Source organism: Syngnathus floridae, unplaced genomic scaffold, assembly GCF_059516105.1.
Source record: "Syngnathus floridae isolate MCC-2025c unplaced genomic scaffold, RoL_Sflo_1.0 HiC_scaffold_84, whole genome shotgun sequence".
Lineage (NCBI taxonomy): Eukaryota > Metazoa > Chordata > Actinopteri > Syngnathiformes > Syngnathidae > Syngnathus > Syngnathus floridae.
Window position 1 is genome coordinate 80,578 of NW_028284113.1, and position 18,606 is coordinate 99,183.

The 18,606-nt window shown below is 46.2% G+C and overlaps 1 long non-coding RNA gene across 1 annotated transcript; it reads left to right on the top strand.

The window, feature by feature from the left end:
• Positions 1 to 3,334: 3,334 nt before the first annotated feature.
• LOC148377819 (uncharacterized) lies at positions 3,335 to 18,239 on the top strand. Its single transcript, XR_015856406.1, has 4 exons — positions 3,335 to 3,439; positions 3,563 to 3,640; positions 5,485 to 5,573; positions 18,059 to 18,239. It is a non-coding gene; the product is annotated as an uncharacterized LOC148377819 (long non-coding RNA).
• The last annotated feature ends 367 nt before the right edge of the window (positions 18,240 to 18,606 follow it).

Consider the following 18,606-nt stretch of genomic DNA (forward strand, 5'->3'; position numbering starts at 1 on the left):
GAACAAGCTATTAATTAAATCACAAATTCTTCAATTCAAAGATTTGGTAGATTATCAGACAAATAATGTCTAACAGTAATTGATTTAACACATCACGATAAGTAGATTGAGTGTGGGCACTCTCAAGTTAACCTATGTGATTATACTGCCTAATCTGTTACAGAGTATGTTGTTGCCAAGTAATGTAGAATAGATCCAAAGTAGTAATCCAGAATAGTTTTGAAGAGGCCATTAGAATGATAAACAAATCTGATTACCTTGAACATAATAACAAGCTAAGTGTTTAATATGTCCTATGAAGTCAAAATTGGGCACCATCATGTGGTGAAATTTGGAATTGCATCACATCCAATTTTGCCTGGGAACAAACAGATTACATAAATCTTAGTTTTGAATAAGCCACTCCTTCTCAAACAAGTAAACTCTGCCCATTTTGCGCAGTAGATGTTCTGTTAATATCTAGTATTTATACAAAGTCATAATTTAAATTGCTTTCAACCTTCATTCATCGGTTCAACCAACATTACTCGCTCTTCTTACCAACTTGTATTGATTTAACTAAGCGTTTAATACTTCCTATCAGGTCTCAAATCGAGATTTGGCAAAATACAATTTCAGCAAATCCAATTTTGCCAGGGAACAAAAATAGATTAAATAAACTAAATAAGTCCTCTTCCCATTAAATAAATCAGAAAAGTCTGTCTTGTAACCAGTCCTCTTCAAACAAGTAAAGTCTGCCCATTTTGTGCCGTAGATTTTGTGTCTATGCCTAGTATTTAAACAAAATCATAATTTAAACGACTTCTTTCCTTCATTCACTTTGGAAATTTGGAATTGCAGCAAATCGAATTTTGGCAGGGAACAAAAATAGATCAATTAAACTAAATAAGTCTTCTTCCCATTAAATAAATTAAAAAAGTCTGTCTTGTAACCAGTCCTTTTCAAACAAGTAAAGTCTGCCCATTTTGTGCCGTCGATTTTGTGTTAATGCCTAGTATTTATACAAAATCATAATTTAAAGGACTTCATTCCTTCATTCACTTTGGAAATTTGGAATTGCAGCACATCAAATTTTGCCTGGGAAGAAAAGTAGATTAAATAAATTTAATAAGTCTTACTACTTCCCATTAAATAAATTAAATACGTCTTACTTGTTCCCACTCCTTTTCAAAACAGTAGTTTAAAACGAGGGCCCTTCACTCAATCTTTAACCTCAACCCCGCACGTTGTGTTGTATCTGTGAATGTTGGTTGTGGCCAAATGATAGTTTTCTTTCATTCGTTTAGGTTCCAAGAAAACTTGATGTAACTCTACTTTTAACTGCCGTTTCAGATAAGCGGGTATTACGTCGCAGTCAAATGCCGCGGATATGACGTAATTGCCCGAACCTCCGCCAAAATTCAAATCTGTTGGCGCGATGGCCGTGAGCCACTGAGCAGCGACGATTATCAACAGAAATATCTTTATTTTCTGCTTGCAACTGGACCGTCTAGAGCGTACACGGTAAGTAACACTCATTGTGTTTAAGGAGATTTACGTTTGTAATAGCAGAAGTGTAGCCGCGTTGCGTTGTACGTGTGAAAATTGGTCGAGGCGAAATGTTAATGTTTAATTTCATTCCTTTAGGTTCCACGGTGTTTGTTGGCTGCAAGTTTTCCACTGCAAGAAGAGGCTCGTATCATTGACCAGGAGCGAGCTACAATGGTGAGTAGCCATAACATTTATGTTAAACACTTCCTATTTCATGTCTAACAGTACTTGATTTAACAAATAACCATAAATAAATACAGTGTGGGCACTGAAGTTAACATATGTGATTATACTGCCTAATCTGTCACGGAGTAGATTGTTGCAAAGTAATATAAGATCCAAAGTTGTAATTCAGAATAGTTTTCAAAAGAAGGCCATTAGAATTATATACAAGTCTGATTACCCTGAACAAGCTATTAATTAAATCACAAATTCTTCAATTCAAAGATTTGGTAGATTATCAGACAAATAATGTCTAACAGTAATTGATTTAACACATCACGATAAGTAGATTGAGTGTGGGCACTCTCAAGTTAACATATGTGATTATACTGCCTAATCTGTTACAGAGTATGTTGTTGCCAAGTAATGTAGAATAGATCCAAAGTAGTAATCCAGAATAGTTTTGAAGAGGCCATTAGAATGATAAACAAATCTGATTACCTTGAACATAATAACAAGCTAAGTGTTTAATATGTCCTATGAAGTCAAAATTGGGCACCATCATGTGGTGAAATTTGGAATTGCATCACATCCAATTTTGCCTGGGAACAAACAGATTACATAAATCTTAGTTTTGAATAAGCCACTCCTTCTCAAAGAAGTAAACTCTGCCCATTTTGCGCAGTAGATGTTCTGTTAATATCTAGTATTTATACAAAGTCATAATTTAAATTGCTTTCAACCTTCATTCATCGGTTCAACCAACATTACTCGCTCTTATTACCAACTTGTATTGATTTAACTAAGCGTTTAATACTTCCTATCAGGTCTCAAATCGAGATTTGGCAAAATACAATTTCAGCAAATCCAATTTTGCCAGGGAACAAAAATAGATTAAATAAACTAAATAAGTCCTCTTCCCATTAAATAAATCAGAAAAGTCTGTCTTGTAACCAGTCCTCTTCAAACAAGTAAAGTCTGCCCATTTTGTGCCGTAGATTTTGTGTCTATGCCTAGTATTTAAACAAAATCATAATTTAAACGACTTCTTTCCTTCATTCACTTTGGAAATTTGGAATTGCAGCAAATCGAATTTTGGCAGGGAACAAAAATAGATCAATTAAACTAAATAAGTCTTCTTCCCATTAAATAAATTAAAAAAGTCTGTCTTGTAACCAGTCCTTTTCAAACAAGTAAAGTCTGCCCATTTTGTGCCGTCGATTTTGTGTTAATGCCTAGTATTTATACAAAATCATAATTTAAAGGACTTCATTCCTTCATTCACTTTGGAAATTTGGAATTGCAGCACATCAAATTTTGCCTGGGAAGAAAAGTAGATTAAATAAATTTAATAAGTCTTACTACTTCCCATTAAATAAATTAAATACGTCTTACTTGTTCCCACTCCTTTTCAAAACAGTAGTTTAAAACGAGGGCCCTTCACTCAATCTTTAACCCCAACCCCGCACGTTGTGTTGTATCTGTGAATGTTGGTTGTGGCCAAATGATAGTTTTCTTTCATTCGTTTAGGTTCCAAGAAAACTTGATGTAACTCTACTTTTAACTGCCGTTTCAGATAAGCGGGTATTACGTCGCAGTCATGTGCCGTGGATATGACGTAATTGCCCGAACCTCCGCCAAAATTCAAATCTGTTGGCGCGATGGCCGTGAGCCACTGAGCAGCGACGATTATCAACAGAAATATCTTTATTTTCTGCTTGCAACTGGACCGTCTAGAGCGTACACGGTAAGTAACACTCATTGTGTTTAAGGAGATTTACGTTTGTAATAGCAGAAGTGTAGCCGCGTTGCGTTGTACGTGTGAAAATTGGTCGAGGCGAAATGTTAATGTTTAATTTCATTCCTTTAGGTTCCACGGTGTTTGTTGGCTGCAAGTTTTCCACTGCAAGAAGAGGCTCGTATCATTGACCAGGAGCGAGCTACAATGGTGAGTAGCCATAACATTTATGTTAAACACTTCCTATTTCATGTCTAACAGTACTTGATTTAACAAATAACCATAAATAAATACAGTGTGGGCACTGAAGTTAACATATGTGATTATACTGCCTAATCTGTCACGGAGTAGATTGTTGCAAAGTAATATAAGATCCAAAGTTGTAATTCAGAATAGTTTTCAAAAGAAGGCCGTTAGAATTATATACAAGTCTGATTACCCTTAACATAACAACAAGCTATTAATTAAATCACAAATTCTTCAATTCAAAGATTTGGTAGATTATCAGACAAATAATGTCTAACAGTAATTGATTTAACACATCACGATAAGTAGATTGAGTGTGGGCACTCTCAAGTTAACAGATATGATTATACTGCCTAATCTGTTACAGAGTATGTTGTTGCCAAGTAATGTAGAATAGATCCAAAGTAGTAATCCAGAATAGTTTTGAAGAGGCCATTAGAATAATAAACAAATCTGATTACCTTGAACATAATAACAAGCTAAGTGTTTAATATGTCCTATGAAGTCAAAATTGGGCACCATCATGTGGTGAAATTTGGAATTGCATCACATCCAATTTTGCCTGGGAACAAACAGATTAAATAAATCTTAGTTTTGAATAAGCCACTCCTTCTCAAACAAGTAAACTCTGCCCATTTCGCGCAGTAGATGTTCTGTTAATATCTAGTATTTATACAAAGTCATAATTTAAATTGCTTTCAACCTTCATTCATCGGTTCAACCAACATTACTCGCTCTTATTACCAACTTGTATTGATTTAACTAAGCGTTTAATACTTCCTATCAGGTCTCAAGGCAAGATTTGGCAAAATACAATTTCAGCAAATCCAATTTTGCCAGGGAACAAAAATAGATTAAATAAACTAAATAAGTCTTCTTCCCATTAAATAAATCAGAAAAGTCTGTCTTGTAACCAGTCCTCTTCAAACAAGTAAAGTCTGCCCATTTTGTGCCGTAGATTTTGTGTCTATGCCTAGTATTTAAACAAAATCATAATTTAAACGACTTCTTTCCTTCATTCACTTTGGAAATTTGGAATTGCAGCAAATCGAATTTTGCCAGGGAACAAAAATAGATCAATTAAACTAAATAAGTCTTCTTCCCATTAAATAAATTAAAAAAGTCTGTCTTGTAACCAGTCCTTTTCAAACAAGTAAAGTCTGCCCATTTTGTGCCGTCGATTTTGTGTTAATGCCTAGTATTTATACAAAATCATAATTTAAAGGACTTCATTCCTTCATTCACTTTGGAAATTTGGAATTGCAGCACATCAAATTTTGCCTGGGAAGAAAAGTAGATTAAATAAATTTAATAAGTCTTACTACTTCCCATTAAATAAATTAAATACGTCTTACTTGTTCCCACTCCTTTACAAAAAAGTAGTTTAAAACGAGGTCCCTTCACTCAACCTTTAACCCTATTTATTCACCTTCTAGGCTAAGTGTTAAAGGCTAAGTGTTAAAGGCTAAGTGTTAAAGGCTAAGTGTTAGAGGCTAAGTGCCAGAGGCTAGGCGCCAGAGGCGAGTTTTTGTGGGCTGAAGTTTTAGTGGGGTTAGTGTGAATACAATCCAAAAGAATACAACAGAATACAATACAATAGAATATAATACATAGATTAAATTCAATAGCTCTTACTACTTCCCATTAAATAAATTAAATACGTCTTACTTGTTCCCAATCCTTTTCAAAAAAGTAGTTTAAAACGAGGGCCCTTCACTCAACCTTTAACCTCAACCCCGCACGTCACATTGTGTTGTATCTGTGAATGTTGGTTGTGGCCAAATGATAGTTTTCTTTCATTCGTTTAGGTTCCACGGTGTTTGTTGGCTATGTTTTCCACTGTCAGAAGGATGAAAATACAAAGTACAACGCTTGGACGTGGGCGAAGACGTCACCGGTGAGTCCTTCCTTCCTATTTATTTACCTTCTAGATGCTAGAGGCTAAGTGTTAGAGGCTAAGTGTTAGAGGCTAAGTGTTAAACACAATACGAACAACACAACGATACTGCACTGAACAACACGATACCGCACTGAGAAACACGATACCGCACTGAACAACACGATACCGCACTGAACAACACCATGCCGCACTGAACACCATGCCACACTGAACAACACCATCCCGCACTGAACAACACCATGCCGCACTAAACAACACCATGCCGCACTGAACAACACCATGCCTCACTGAACGACACCATGCCGCACTGAAAGACACCATGCCGCACTGAACGACACCATGCCGCACTGAAAGACACCATCCCGCACTGAACACCATGCCGCACTGAACAACACCATCCTGCACTGAACAACACCATCCCGCACTGAACAACACCATGCCGCACTGAACAACATTATGCCGCACTGAACATTATGCCGCACTGAACAACACCATGCCGCACTGAACAACACCATGCCGCACTGAACAACATTATGCCGCACTGAACAACACCATGCCGCACTGAACAACACCATGCCGCACTGAACAACACCATGCCGCACTGAACAACATTATGCCGCACTGAACAACACCATGCCGCACTGAACAACACCATCCTGCACTGAACAACACCATTCCGCATTAAACACCATGCCGCACTGAACAACACCATCCCGCACTGAACAACACCATCCCGCACTGAACAACACCATGCCGCACTGAACAACATTATGCCGCACTGAACAACATTATGCCGCACTGAACAACACCATGCCGCACTGAACAACACCATGCCGCACTGAACAACACCATGCCGCACTGAACAACATTATAACGCACTGAACAACACCATCCCGCACTGAACAACACCATGCCGCACTAAACAACATTATGCCGCACTGAACAACATTATGCCGAAATGAACAACACCATGCCGCACTGAACAACACCATGCCGCACTGAACAACACCATCCTGCACTGAACAACACCATCCCGCACTGAACAACACCATGCCGCACTGAACAACACCATGCCGCACTGAACAACACCATGCCGCAATGAACAACACCATCCCGCACTGAACAACATTATGCCGCACTGAACAACATTATGCCGCACTGAACAACACCATGCCGCACTGAACAACACCATGCCGCACTGAACAACACCATCCTGCACTGAACAACACCATCCCGCACTGAACAACACCATGCCGCACTGAACAACATTATGGCGCACTGAACAACATTATGCCGCACTGAACAACACCATGCCGCACTGAACAACACCATGCCGCACTGAACAACACCATGCCGCAATGAACAACACCATCCCGCACTGAACAACACCATGCCGCACTGAGCAACACCATGCCGCACTGAACAACACCATCCTGCACTGAACAACACCATGCCGCACTGAACAAAACCATTCCGCACTGAACAACACCATGCCGCACTGAACAACATTACGCTGCACTGAACAACACCATGCCGCACTGAACAACACCATGCCGCACTGAACAACACCATGCCGCATTGAACAACACCATGCCGCATTGAACAACACCATGCCGCACTGAACAACACCATCCTGCACTGAACAACACCATGCCGCATTAAACAACACCATGCCGCACTGAACAACACCATCCTGCACTGAACAACACCATCCCGCACTGAACAACACCATCCCGCATTGAACAACACCATCCTGCACTGAACAACACCATGCCGCACTGAACAACACCATGCCGCACTGAACAACACCATTCCGCACTGAACAACACCATGCCGCACTGAACAACACCATCCTGCACTGAACAACACCATCCCGCACTGAACAACACCATGCCGCATTGAACAACACCATCCTGCACTGAACAACACCATCCTGCACTGAACAACACCATGCCGCACTGAACAACACCATGCCGCACTGAACAACACCATGCCGCACTGAACAACACCATGCCGCACTGAACAACATTATGCCGCACTGAACAACATTATGTCGCACTGAACAACACCATGCCGCACTGAACAACACCATGCCGCACTGAACAACATTATGCCGCACTGAAAAACACCATGCCGCACTGAACAACACCATCCCGCACTGAACAACACCATGCCGCATTGAACAACACCATGCCGCACTGAACAACACCATGCTGCACTGAACAACATTATGCTGCACTGAACAACACGATCCTGCATTGAACAACACCATGCCGCACTGAACAACACCATCCTGCACTGAACAACACCATCCTGCACTGAACAACACCACCCCGCACTGAACAACACGATCCCGCATTGAACACCATCCCGCACTGAACAACACCATGCCGCACTGAACAACACCATTCCGCACTGAACAACACCATGCCGCACTGAACAACACCATGCCGCACTGAACAACACCATGCCGCACTGAACAACACCATGCCGCACTGAACAACATTATGCCGCACTGAACAACACCATGCCGCACTGAACAACACCATCCCGCACTGAACAACACCATGCCGCATTGAACAACACCATGCCGCACTGAACAACACCATCCTGCACTGAACAACACCATCCCGCACTAAACAACACCATGCCGCACTGAACAACATTATGGCGCACTGGACAACATTATGCCGCACTGAACAACACCATGCCGCACTGAACAACACCATGCCGCACTGAACAACACCATGCCGCACTGAACAACACCATGCCGCACTGAACAACATTATGCCGCACTGAACAACACCATGCCGCACTGAACAACACCATGCCGCACTGAACAACACGATCCCGCATTGAACAACACCATCCTGCACTGAACAACACCATGCCGCACTGAACAACACCATGCCGCACTGAACAACACCATTCCGCACTGAACAACACCATGCCGCACTGAACGACACCATCCTGCACTGAACAACACCATCCCGCACTGAACAACACCATGCCGCATTAAACAACACCATGCCGCACTGAACAACACCATCCTGCACTGAACAACACCATGCCGCACTGAACAACACCATGCCGCACTGAACAACACCATGCCGCACTGAACAACATTATGCCGCACTGAACAACATTATGCCGCACTAAACAACATTATGTCGCACTGAACAACACCATGCCGCACTGAACAACACCATGCTGCACTGAACAACATTATGCCGCACTGAACAACACGATCCCGCATTGAACAACACCATCCCGCAGTGAACAACACCATGCCGCATTGAACAACACCATGCCGCACTGAACAACACCATGCTGCACTGAACAACATTATGCTGCACTGAACAACACGATCCTGCATTGAACAACACCATGCCGCACTGAACAACACCATCCTGCACTGAACAACACCATGCCGCACTGAACAACACCATGCCGCACTGAACAACATTATGCCGCACTGAAAAACACCATGCCGCACTGAACAACACCATCCCGCACTGAACAACACCATGCCGCATTGAACAACACCATGCCGCACTGAACAACACCATGCTGCACTGAACAACATTATGCTGCACTGAACAACACGATCCTGCATTGAACAACACCATGCCGCACTGAACAACACCATCCTGCACTGAACAACACCATCCTGCACTGAACAACACCACCCCGCACTGAACAACACGATCCCGCATTGAACAACACCATCCCGCACTGAACAACACCATGCCGCACTGAACAACACCATTCCGCACTGAACAACACCATGCCGCACTGAACAACACCATGCCGCACTGAACAACACCATGCCGCACTGAACAACACCATGCCGCACTGAACAACATTACGCCGCACTGAACAACACCATGCCGCACTGAACAACACCATCCCGCACTGAACAACACCATGCCGCATTGAACAACACCATGCCGCACTGAACAACACCATCCTGCACTGAACAACACCATCCCGCACTAAACAACACCATGCCGCACTGAACAACATTATGGCGCACTGGACAACATTATGCCGCACTGAACAACACCATGCCGCACTGAACAACACCATGCCGCACTGAACAACACCATGCCGCACTGAACAACACCATGCCGCACTGAACAACATTATGCCGCACTGAACAACACCATGCCGCACTGAACAACACCATGCCGCACTGAACAACACGATCCCGCATTGAACAACACCATCCTGCACTGAACAACACCATTCCGCACTGAACAACACCATGCCGCACTGAACAACACCATCCTGCACTGAACAACACCATCCCGCACTGAACAACACCATGCCGCATTGAACAACACCATGCCGCACTGAACAACACCATCCTGCACTGAACAACACCATGCCGCACTGAACAACACCATGCCGCACTGAACAACACCATGCCGCACTGAACAACATTATGCCGCACTGAACAACATTATGCCGCACTAAACAACATTATGTCGCACTGAACAACACCATGCCGCACTGAACAACACCATGCTGCACTGAACAACATTATGCCGCACTGAACAACACGATCCCGCATTGAACAACACCATCCCGCAGTGAACAACACCATGCCGCATTGAACAACACCATGCCGCACTGAACATCACCATGCTGCACTGAACAACATTATGCTGCACTGAACAACACGATCCTGCATTGAACAACACCATGCCGCACTGAACAACACCATCCTGCACTGAACAACACCTTTCCACACTGAACAACACCATGCCGCACTGAACAACATTATGCCGCACTGAACAACACCATGCCGCACTGAACAACACCATGCCGCACTGAACAACACCATGCCGCACTGAACAACACCATGCCGCAATGAACAACACCATCCCGCACTGAACAACACCATGCCGCATTGAACAACACCATGCCGCACTGAACAACACCATCCCGCACTGAACAACACCACCCCGCACTGAACAACACGATCCCGCATTGAACAACACCATCCCGGACTGAACAACACCATGCCGCACTGAACAACACCATTCCGCACTGAACAACACCATGCCGCACTGAACAACACCATGCCGCACTGAACAACACCATGCCGCACTGAACAACACCATGCCGCACTGAACAACATTATGCCGCACTGAACAACACCATGCCGCACTGAACAACACCATCCCGCACTGAACAACACCATGCCGCATTGAACAACACCGTGCCGCACTGAACAACACCATCCTGCACTGAACAACACCATCCCGCACTGAACAACACCATGCCGCACTGAACAACATTATGGCGCACTGAACAACATTATGCCGCACTGAACAACACCATGCCGCACTGAACAACACCATGCCGCACTGAACAACACCATGCCGCACTGAACAACATTATGCCGCACTGAACAACATTATGCCGCACTGAACAACACCATGCCGCACTGAACAACACCATGCCGCACTGAACAACACCATGCCGCACTGAACAACACGACGTCGCACTAACAACACGACGCCGCACAGAACAACACGACGCCGCACAGAATAACACAATACCGCACAGAACAACACAATACCGCACAAACAGTTTTAGATAATATTACGTCGCAGTCATGTGACGCGGACATGACGTCAATAGGCGGAACTCACGGCAAAATTATAATCCGTGGGCGTGGCTTGCAACAGGAAGTAGGAAAGCGGCAGTTCTGGCAAACAAGACACAGCTGTTAGTAACACGATGACTAACAAGGCAAATATTTTTGTTTTCAGCTTGCAACTTGACCGTCTAGAGCGTACAAGGTAATTACAACTGTTTTTTTTTAGCCCTGAAAAGCAAGGGAGTGTGGCGTTTGGGAGGAATGTCGAACTCGGCGTCTGCTTCCAGCCACAGACGCCAAATTTCGACGATTATTTCGACTGGTCAACGGTTGTAAATTATTGCGTTGACTAAAAACTTTATTTAACTCTACTCTTAACTTTGCCGTTTCAGATATGCGGGTATTACACCGCGGAAATGACGTCAATAGGCTGAACTCTCGCCAAAATTCAAATCTGTGGGCGCAATGGCCTTGAGCGAGACACCGGATACAAACACGACGATTATCAACAGAAATATCTTTATTTTCCGCTTGCAAGTGGACCGTCTAGAGCGTACACGGTAAGTACAACTCATTGTGTTTAAAAAGATTTACGTTTGTGTAGTTTGCGTTGCGAAATGTTAATGTTTAATTTCATTCCTTTAGGTTCCACGGTGTTTGTTGGCTGTATGTTTTCCACTGCAAGAAGAGGCTCGTATCATTGACCAGCAGGAGCTACAATGGTGAGTACCCCTTTCGTCTTCCATTTATGTTAAACACTTCCTATTTCATGTCTAACAGTACTCGATTTAACAAATAACCATAAATAAATACAGTGTGGGCAGTCACGTTAACATATGTGATTATCCTGCCTAATATGTTTATCACAAATATGTCACTAATCACTAATATGTTTATTTGTTTATCACAACACCTTTGGACCTTCAGCAATCGATTATTTACCTTCATCTACATAGAGACAGAACGATGGTGTCTTAAACATCTCATTCATTTCACCAAATAACTTCACGCAGGTGGATAACGGCCGTCTCGGTCACGCTATGTTGCGTGATGCAGTTTTGAAGAACCAAATGCATTTATTCAATGAATAAGTCAAGCTAGTTCTATGTTTATGATGTTGTAAGTTACGGTACCGATTGAAGTTGAAGTTCGAAGCCAGTGGAAAACAGCGCTGCGTTTGTGCTCTCCAGGTACAAATGTTGTGATCTCTGACTGACGACCGGGCGAGACTCGAGTAAGAGATGTCCAAACGAGCTCCGGCAGGGCGGGCCAAGGCGGAGCGAACGGACGCCCTTCAGGCCGCCAATGACGAGCTGAGAACCAAACTGATGGACGTCCAGTTAGAACTTCAGCAGGAGAAGAACAAGGTGAAAACCTCAACAGACAGACACTGCCTGCCTCCCTGCCTGCCTCCCTGCCTGCCTCCCTGCCTGCCTCCCTCCCTCCCAGTTTTCCCGATGTAGATTAGACATGCGTGTGCCATGACTGTGTCAGCCTACATCAACAAATGCACCGAGGACGTCAGCACCACTAAGAATATCATCACCCGGGGCAACCAACGACCCTGGATGACTGAGGAGGTACGTCAAACGCTACGAGCGCGGAACTCTGCCTTCAAGTCTGGCGACAAGGAGACACTGAGGACAGCGAGAGCCAACTTGAACCGTGCCATCAGGATAGCGAAGCGAGACCGCAGTCGAAAATTTCAGGATCGTTTCCACGACGTCAAAAACATCAGGAGTATGTGGCAAGGCATACGGGCGATTACAGACTACAACTCACCCTCCCCCCCCCCGGTGGGTGTAGTTGATGCTGACTTTCTAAATGGTCTAAATAACTTCTTTGGGAGGTTCGAGGCACTAAACGGCACTCCAGCAGTTAAAACTGTCCCCCATCAGGAAGAGGAGGTACTCTGCCTTGACTCCGCCGATGTGTTGAAGACCCTGAGGAGAGTCAACCCCTGTAAGGCCCCTGGCCCCGACAACATTCCTGGGCGTGTGTTCAGGGAATGTGCAAGTCATCTGGCTGGGGTCATCACAGACATTTTTAACACCTCGCTGGGCCAAGCCACAGTGCCGGCGTGCTTTAAGACTGCCTCCATCATTCCGGTGCCGAAGAAACCTCAAATCACCTCATTTAATGATTACCGGCCTGTTGCACTGACTCCGGTTATGATGAAGTGCTTCGAAAGGCTGCTTAAAGGTCACATCGTTTCCAGACTCCCCCTATTATTTGACCCGTTCCAGTTTGCCGACCGGCAAAACCGCTCCACTCAGGACGCCATCTCCTCCGTTCTTCACCTGAGCCTGGCTCACCTGGAGGAGAAGAACACCCATGTGCGGAGGCTGTTCCTGGACTTCAGCTCAGCGTTTAACACCATCATCCCACAGCATCTGGTAGGAAAATTGGAACACCTGGGCTTCAACACCCCCCTTCGCAACTGGCTGCTAGACTTCCTCACCAACAGACCTCAGTCAGTCCGGGTCGGACAGAACACCTCTGATGTCATCACCCTCAGCACAGGCTCCCTTCAGGGCTGCGTCCTGAGCCCCCTGCTGTGCACCCTGATGACACACGACTGCGTCCTCAGGTTCACCACCAATCACATCGTGAAGTCAGCAGACGACACAACGGTGGTGGGGCTCATCAGAGACAACAACGACCTGGACTACAGAGAGGAGGTGGAGCAGCTGGTGGGCTGGTGCAGAGAAAACAGCCTGATCCTGAATGAGGAGAAGATGAAGGAGATCATCGTCGACTTCAGGAAAAAACAGCCTCACCACGCTCCACTGATCATCAACAGCTCAGCTGTGGAGGTGGTCAGCACCACCAAATTCCTGGGGGTCCACATCACAGAAGACCTCACCTGGACTATGAACACTACGGCACTGGTCAAGAGGGCACAGAAGCGCTTGTACTTCCTGCGGAGGATGAGGAGAGCCCACCTGCCCCCACCCATCATGAGGACGTTCTACAGGAGCACCATAGAGAGCATTCTGACAAGCTGTCTCTCTGTGTGGTGTGGAGGCTGCACCGCCTCCGATTGGAAGAACGTGAGGAGAGTGGTGAGGACAGCAGAGAGGATCATAGGGGCTCCTCTTCCCTCCATTCAGGACATTTCATCTCAGCGCTGCATGTCCCGTGCCCGTAACATCATCAATGACCCATCACACCCCCACCATGGACTGTTCTCCCTGCTGCCCTCTGGGAAGAGGTTTGCAGCATCCGCTGCAGGTCCACCAGGTTCTGCAACAGCTTTTTCCCTGCTGTCATCAGACTGTTGAACACTAGAACTGTTGAGCTCTAAACTGAACTCTGCATCACACATTCACAGAACTGTACTTTATGACACTACGGACCTCTATCTTGCACTATCTCGCACTACCAACTTTACTGAACTTGTATAAACCCTTTAAATAGAAGTTTAATACATGGTTTAGCATTCCTCTGCACACTCTTGAATACTGTTTTGCCTACTTGCACTATTGCATAATTATCACTGCTGCACTTTATACTTATTTTTAATATATATATATATATATATATATATAGTATATATGTATATATATATATTTTCATAGGGTATGTTACTTCTATTCAACTGCAATATCACTACTTTGTTGTAAGACGTATGCAACGGAATTTCGTTTTGTATGCACCATGTGCAGACAAGATGACAATAAAGTTTGTCTAAGTCTAAGTCTAAGTCATGTCAGGTCAGCTGTCTGGAGAGAGAGAGAAGTCAGGACCTGCGGGCGGAGCACCACCGTGCCACCGCCGCCATGACGGAACTCAAAAGCAAACTCCATGAGGAGAAGCAGAAAGAGTTAGCCATTACCAGGGAGACATTACTGCGGCAGCATGAAATGGAGCTGATGAGAGTGATCAAAATCAAAGATGGAGAGATCCAGCGACTGAATGCCTTGGTCCTCAGCCTGAGGGACGGCTCCATGGACAAGGTGATCCGCTCTATCCGTGTCTGACTATCCGCACGCCACGTCGGGCTTCGATGCGGCCGCTACCGTATTGTGTAGCTTGTCCCCAGTAAGCGTCGCGGCGCTCCGTTGCGGTCTCAACGGCCAGGTGTGGCGCAATGTCTGCTCAGGTGAGGAGGGGGGGCGCTTTGCTGGCGGAGGTGGAGGAGACGCGGCGGTGTCGGGAGACCGAGCGGTGTCGCCTCCACCAGGAGCGCGGAAGAAGCCCTGGCAGCGGCCCAGCAGGCCTGGCAGTCCCGAGCGGCCGAGCTCCGATCGGCTCATCACCAGCATCGGGAGGAGCTGAGCCGAACCAAGAGAGACTGCGAGAGGGAGATCCGCCGACTGGTAGGACTGATCAGATGCGCGGTGCGTGGCTATGTTCCCAATTTCGTTGTATACCTGCAGTGCAATGACACCTAAGGCATTCTATTCTATTCTATTTCACAAGAAGAAAATGTCCGGTTGCTCGCTTCGCTTTTGTCACAGCAAAGGTGTTCTAGTCGATTCCAGAAAAAAATTGGCCGGTTGCTCTCTTTGTTTTTGTCACAATTCTGGCAAATGAGTTTGCCCGCCTGCCTGAGCGCTCCCCGTTTGTACATCCAGACGGATGAGATCAAGCTGAAAGACAGAGCGGTTAGTGTTTTGGATGAAGCCCTGGGGCCGGCCACGTCCACCGCCTTCAGCTGCAGACTCAGGCTGCCGAGCAGCAGATCGCTGCCCTGAGGGATTCCCAAAGGGCGGGCCTAAACTACCCTGGAAGTGGGGTCAACGCCGCTACTAGCAATCCTCTTCATTGCGTAAGCCACCTCATCACACACTTGCAGTACGCATGACTTAGTTCGTTGCTGGAGGAAGGTAGCACAAAAACAGTTTTGAACTTTGAACGAGTGCTTGTGTGTGTGTGTTGCGGGGCGTTTTCAGTCTCAGGAGGATCGGGACACGCGACGGTTTCATCTGAAAATCGCTGAGCTCAGCGCAGTCATCAGGAAACTGGAGGATCGAAACGCCCTGCTTTCTGAAGAGCGCAATGAACTGGTAATTTATTGACGGCACGCTTGAAGGTTTGCGCTACGTTTGATGCGCGCCATCCAGCGAGGCACCCATTGCGCTTGCTTATTAGTTGAGCGGCGCGGCGAGTCGGTTGCCTGGTAGATGTCTTTTATTGGGAGCCAAAGCCACGATTCCGTTCAAACCGATGCAAAAGGAATGGATACGTTCTGGCCCGCGTGTTGTGCGTCTTTCACATCCCGCACTTCATGCTTGCAGCTAAAGCGACTGAGAGAAACAGAAAGCCAGTTTCTGCCACTCCTGTACAAAAACAAACGCCTGAGCAGGAAGAATGAAGAACTCTCGCTGGTGCTGTGTCGCCTTGAAAACAAAGTGCGCTTTGTCACCCAGGAGAACGAGGAGATGGCAAGCTTGGTAAGTCGACGCGGACAACGGCGGCGTGCCAACAGAGTCCACTGCATTTGTGTTCCACAGAGAAGGCCTAGTTCGCTCAATGACCTGGACCGCGGTTGCGGCCAGCAGGACGGTGAAATGGAGTTCCTTCAAGTTGTGGAGCAGCGGCACATCATCGACGACTTGTCCAAGGTCTTCAGGCAGGCGACTCGGTGCACGTACGGCAGCGCCGCGCTCGCTCGCTGTCGCCAGGAAACCTTTTCCGTCCAAAGCTTGGCCGGCGGCCGCCATCCAAAAAATTGGCCCCTTAAATTCCGACCTTTCAAGCAGGAGCATTGTGCGCACGCGTTTGAACACGCTTTAGACTTGTTTTGCCGTTTTCAGCAGCTCAAAGCTCCCGTTTTGTCAGCGCCTTTGCCACTCGCTGTGCGCTGAAAACGACGGACTTGCCCGGCTGCTCAGCCCGTCAACCATGAGCCGCGAGCGCGGCGTCATTGTCCGTAGGCAGCTAGTGGCAAAATGCACCCTGTTAGAGTTGCGCTCGCTCCAACTTATTTTGCAAGAACCACACGGGAGACAAGTAAGTTCTTTTGGACACCTGCAGGTGGAGAGTCCATCCGTTGTACGAATGAAGTCTGACTCTCGGCTCCTGCACGAGCATTTTAATTAAGAGAAACAGGGTGGGTGTAAGAGTGGATTGAATAGAGGAAGCCCTTGACCTCTAGTCAAAACATAGCAAGGGGTGTTTTACGACTTTGTGTAGGAAGGGATAAGCGATAGGGATAAATAAGGGATAACTAATATTATTTATTACAGGTCGCAGTCAAAGTCAAAGCAACACAATGATACGATAAAGATAATCTGGAAAACCCTGACACACCCTGTAGTTGTCACTTTTGGAAAAGACGAGCGTCCCTCCAATCATCGCCGGTGACGTGTTTTTCAGGCTCTGGAGACAGGAGCTCATGTCAGAAATGTCATTGTGAGTCGCGTTTGTTTCTGCGCCGGAGCCGTTCGTTCCCTTTGCATCCAAAGAATCTCAAAGGCGGATTATTTGTGTCGACAGGAGAGAGATTTGCTGCTACGATACCGACGTCGAGAATCTCTGAGGAGGAACAAAGCGTGAGGTCCTGCAAGGTGAGTCTGTTTGTTTGCGGCTGCTTGGTGTTGCGCAAGATGAAATGGCCTTTTTCTCGCTATCGTTCCTCTCGTCGATTCATCGTGAGGTGTCGCTTCAGTTTGTTCAGAGAGATGTTTGCTTCCGCGCCCGCAGGTCATCGAAACATTTTACGGCTACGACGAAGACGTGTTGGTGGACTCGGACGGATCGTCCTTGTCTTTTCACACCGACAGAACCCCCGACACGGAACCCGAAGAGGTAGCCCGCCATTTCTGCCAGCGTATTGGCACCAAACATTCCTCTTCAGCCTGGAATCGGACTCGTCTTTGCGTCGCGGGTGCTTTGTCGCCGGTCTGACTGATTCTGGTACTAGTGCTGTGTTGCATTGGTGTGTGCATGAAGAGGCGGAGCTTCGCTACCGCCAGCTGACGCAAGAATATCAAGCGCTGCAACGAGCCTACGCTCTGCTAGCCCAGACCAGCGAAAGGGGACTACGACGCCGAGAAGGAGATCAAGGTGGCGCCCCTTCCCGCAACCCCCGGCCGGGTCGCAGCCTCCCCGTTCTCACCCAGCCTCGGGTGTTCTCTGGTCTGAAAGGAGGAGGAGGAGCCTCCCTCCTCCTCCTTTCAGACCAGAGAAAAGCTGATGGTAGAAATGGGTCACTATCAAAGCAGAGTAGCAGATCTGGAGTCAGCGCTGAAGCAACAAGGACAGGTAAGCTCATCAATGAGCACACCTTTTTCTCAGACAAAATAGCTACATTCTTCAGTCACTCATCCGTCTGGCATTACTGGACCAACCCCCCCCCCCCCCCCCCCCCCCGAACGTGGCTGGGAAAATGCGGAGAAAAGCAAATGTCATTTTCCAGTCAACCAAAGAATTTGTGGATGAAAATGACACAACATTCCAAAGCTGTCCACG